Below are 5,245 nucleotides of genomic sequence, written 5' to 3'. Positions count from 1 at the left end.
AAATCAGTTAGATTGATTAGGAATCTGTCAATTTTACAGAATTTTGTTAACTTAAGGGCGCCAATTTCTCTTCTGTTGGAATGACAAAGAACTTGGTCGAATTAACCCTAATTCGATCAATTTCACCGAATCTCCGTTAAGTCAAGAACAACAGAAAAGATTTGTTGATTTTACTAGCACCATTTCTTTCAGTGTAGTTTCTTATCGACAAGTTATCGATTTATCTACGAAAATTAATAGATATGTTATCTAAATTTTGCAGGCTATTTACGGAAATATTGTCGGTATGTTATTAAATAAGTTCCAATTTATATTCAGAAACTTATAGACTTGAGTTTTACCAATTTGTTATCGGCATATTATCCACTTCTTTATATAAAATAAAGATACATTTATTTTTATTGGCATGTTATCTATTTGTTGACGATGGCTCGTCGAATTGGTGACACATGTGTAACCTTTTCATTACAAGACAAAAATGATGATAGGCAAACAAATCAAAACCTCGACGACAATAACTCGATTTATATACATCTAAACCGATAATAAAAATGAAGCATGTCGGTGCCGACAAAGCTTTTCTAAGAAAGCCCGAAACAATTTCTTTCTGGTGAAGCTAACACTGTTATGACTTAACTTCATCCCCTACGCGAGCTCTGGTTAACTATAAAACACTAGTTTCCTAGACGACGACGGTATTGAACTTCATGAGTGCTTTGTACACATGCTTCTTTTTTTAAACGGTTTTATTTAGCTTGACTTGACAGGCCAGCCGGCCGTTTTGAACGAATTTTGTAATTAAAATTTAAGTAACTTCCCGATAAGCTACATGCTTGAAGCTTGGAATATAGTTCAGAACCCGATGACAATGCAATAACAAGAAAAAAATACGACAGGTGGCGCATGGATCCAAATATTTCAAAAAATCTTATTTGTGGTCCGATATGACTCATATTTGGAACATAAAATACATACATGAATAGAAGGCGACATAGGTCGAAAAAATCGGCGCTAGGTGGCGCAAGGATCGAGATATTCAAATAAATCCTATTTGTGCTCCGGAATACATATTACATTCATGAATAGAAAGCGACATATTAAAAAATCACCGCTAGGTGGCGCAAGGATAGAGATATTAAAAAATCGTATTTGTGGTTCGATTTAATTTATACATGGAACTCAAAATACAAACATGAGTAGATAGCGACCTAGGAAAAAATCGCCGCTAGGTGGCGCAGGTATCGAACAAATATTACATACAGTCCGGTAGAAGTGACATCAAAAGTGACAAGCATACGTGGTCCCGGCCGAGTAAAGTCTTTGGAATGATTATGTATTGAGGACAACAAATTGTCAGGAAAGAGTCCTTGTAATAATGAGTCACTAAATGAACTAAATAGGATGAGAAATATAGGGGAATTAAATAAAGACTAAAAACTTGAAAATAAATTAAAAAATTTAAATTTTTTTAAATTATTTTATCCTATGTCAACATGCACAGTTTACGCGGTCAGCACTGCAATTGACAATTCTCAAAGTTAACTCTAAAAATTTTCAGCTTGAATTTATACCATTTTTGATTTCTATTGTATATCTCATCCACTTCTCTAATTTTTTTTTTTTTTTAAATAACCCAAGTTAAATTGAAAATAGCTGTAGTATTTCTTATTGTTTGAAAATTTCTAAAAAAAAGTTTAAGAATTTGCTTTTTCTAACATCTTTTCATTCTCTCTTTGCCTTAATTTTGTTTATACTTCTCTCTGCCTATCTTCCTCTATCTCTCAATTTCCCTATACGTTCACCATCTTCCGCTCCTTCTGACTCCCGATAGCCTTCTGCACTCTTTAGTAAAGAGTCTTTACCCTCTTCCTCTAAGCGCTTTCGCTGTATTTATTCAAGCCCCCGCCCCCATGCCCACTCACTACCGAAAAAATTATTCCTAATAACCCAGCAAAAAAGTAGCGTCTTTAAGATATAGCAAAAATATTGTTTAGAGTAAGTCAGCCCACTTCCCGGAAGAAAAGTTTATCAAATATCAACCTATTCATAGAAGTAATCACGTATCAAATTTTAAACATTTCGCAGCATCAATAATGCTTTTTAGAATAAGTCAGCCCTGGTCCGCTTCCATGAAAGAACAGTTTTTCCGATATTTAACATGTAAAATAGATACGTCTGTAACAAACTAAGAGCAAATCGCACTTAAAAAAATTATGGTCTATAGTATTTTTATTGCCTACAGCCACTTATATCATTTTTAGCTGGGTATAAACAGGCGCGTACATAAATTATGGTATGGAACCTTCCATGCAAAACCAACCTTTTAGTAGATTATCCGTTGTGTTTGCCCTTGTAGTAGTGCTTCGCCACATGCAATAGATGCAATTAATCACAAATGGTCCTCTAACTCCGACGAAACTTAGTGTCTTAGCAGGGTTGTACCAACGAGATAGGCGTGTTAGAGGCGTTGGTTCCATATAACAATTGAAAATATTCTTGATTATAGATAGATGACAGTTTAACCTATTACAGTATCCAGATAGAAGTTGAGCTAGAGTGATGCGTGTCTCCCTGGTGACGTTGCGTTCCTCAAATCGAATTCAGAGTATTTGTCTTTCAGAACGTGGTTCACTTGGAAATTGTTGGCATAATAATCCAACGACTTTTCCTGGATGTTTCTGGGGTCCTTTCCTTGCTCCTTTTATTCACACGGCTGCTTTCTTAAGTGCCAGATTTCTGCATAGTGCTTACGGAGATGACCTCGTAAGTCCTTGGGAGGCGGGGCTTCTTCAATCAGATTTCGGTGGGGATGCAAATCAGAAACTGTTTTTCGGCATTTCATTCCTTTCTTTTAAGTATTCTCACATCATAATGTAGATGATGTCCTGGAGACATAAGCAGATATCCCGTGGCAATTCTGAGCGCCATATCTCACGAAAAATTTAGACCTTGGTCTTTTACTGCTAGTGACGTTGGAAATGTGAAGCTTAATATCGTAGTCGAATATTGATGGGTCATATTTTTTACACAAAAAATTAAGTGCGTAGTTTCAAAAAAAACTTATTAAAAGAAGAAGCTACCCAGAATACGTAATTATTAAAGAAAAAAATCCCTCAAAATTCCATAAATATCTACCCCAAATTTGCTGCATAAAAATTAAAAAGATATTAAAGAAAAATGTTTGATGACTACTAAAAACTGCTCAAAGTTCAGAGGAGTGCATAATCCATTTTTAGCTTCACTTGGCCTGAAATTCTCCATATGTATATACCTTTTTACACATACTTCTATTCACATAAATGTCCGTGAAATAGATGAATGCCAAATAGCATTTACAATAGCCGTCCTAACACCTTAACCTCAATGACCGCTACAAATACATATACAATACCCTATCCGAATTATATTTACTTGCAATTGCTGTTATTTTGTTGCTGCATTGCGCAATTGCTGGTGGAGTTGTATCCGCCATTGCTGATAATAAAAATATGATGATGGAGTTGTTGGTTAGTGATGTTACTGAAAAAATTGGTCCTGAAATGGGCATTGCATGCATTGCGCTACACAAAACCCAAAGCTCTAATTTTTTTTTTTTTTTTTTTTTTGCCTAAGCTTCCTTTTTTATCGTTTCCATTTTACGTTAACCAGACTTTTCGCTTGCGTATATACGCCTGAGTGAACGGAAATTGAGTGGCTGGGTGATAATAAACATATTTTCTTTTTTTGAGTCTGAATCCTCTTCAATGATCTTACCAAACTATAAATATTTTCCTGATTTGTTTCGTTTAAAGTTTATATTCCACAAAAAAAGTCACGTCAACGCAAATTGGGTGCACCAAAGGTGGCCAAGTCTTCCTCCACCGGCCTGCTCCAACACAGTGGAGGTCTCTCCCTTCCTCTGCTTCCGAATTGCGGTGTCGACTGAAACACTTTCATAGCCGGAGCGTCTTTGTTCATTCGCATAACATGATCTAGCCAGCGAAAATCCTGGGTTTTTATACGCTTCACTATCGTCACATCTTCGTAAAGCTCGTACAGCGGATCATTATACATACTTCGAAACTCGTCGTCGGCCTCTCGGACAGAGAACTTTGCTCTCGAACACTCCAAGGGCCATATCATCTGATGTTGTCATGTTCCATGCTTCAGTGTCATATAGTAGGACAGGTACGCTAAGTTACTTGTACACCGTGATTATTCTTCGTGAGGAGAACTTTACTTTTCAATTGCCTTTTCAGTCCAAAGTAGCACTTGTTGGCAAAAGTCGCTTTAATTTAGCATTTAAATATTTAGATTGAAATTTTAGTTATTCGTTAATGTGGAAGGCAAACTAAATAATTCCCAAGGATACATGAAAAAAAACAGAAATATTAAGTGTTAAGCTTCCTTTCACTACTTTGCTCAAACTTAGTTCGGCATTGATGTTGCCCATACGACATGTATGTCCAATTAGCTAATAGCACTGGATCAAAAATTCCAACTTTTTTTCTGCACCAGAGACACCATTATGAAATTCCTATGTAAAATCCCCCCTGATTCCGAAAATCAAGGTTATTTTTAATTCTATGGTAACGTCTTTGAGATATTTACGAATTACCGTTATTTCAAAAGAAAATAAAATAAAAATTGGGTCCACTTAATCATATACATCTCAAGAACGAATTGAGAAACGGTTTGACGTTTTTAAAAGGTAATAAAATTTGCTATAAACTGTGCATACAACACTTTTTGCTAGGCCCTGCAGATTCAAAGATAACGAACAATCATTACGGATTTTTTCAATTTTTTTTTGTAAAAATATAAAAAAGTTTGTATTTTGCGAGGAAGGATCCCGAACACCATTTAGTTTTTTGCAGATTTTTTCTTTTCTCTCTAAGCTCTGTTTTATTGCAAAAAAAAATAAGCTTTCAGTCACTAAAATCGATGGACTAATACAAAAGTTATAAGCATTCATGTAAATATTCCCATTTAATACTTAAGTACCCTACTGGTACACATATCTTAGTATTCGTATATCAGTGAGTTAGCGAATATTAATATGTACCAGTAGGGTACCTAAGTATTAAATGGATATATTTACTTGAATGCTTATAATTTTTGTATTAGTCCATCGATTTTGTTGAATGAAAGCTTATTTTTTTTGTAACAAAACAGAGCTTAGAAAAAACAAAAAAATCTGCAAAAACTAACTGATATACGAATACTAACATATATGTACCTGTAGGGTAAATGGGAATATTTACAA

The sequence above is a fragment of the Eurosta solidaginis genome, chromosome 3 (assembly GCF_040869045.1).
Source record: "Eurosta solidaginis isolate ZX-2024a chromosome 3, ASM4086904v1, whole genome shotgun sequence".
Taxonomy (NCBI): domain Eukaryota; kingdom Metazoa; phylum Arthropoda; class Insecta; order Diptera; family Tephritidae; genus Eurosta; species Eurosta solidaginis.
The sequence above is the reverse complement of the archived record's forward strand: the minus strand, read 5'-3'. Positions refer to the sequence as shown.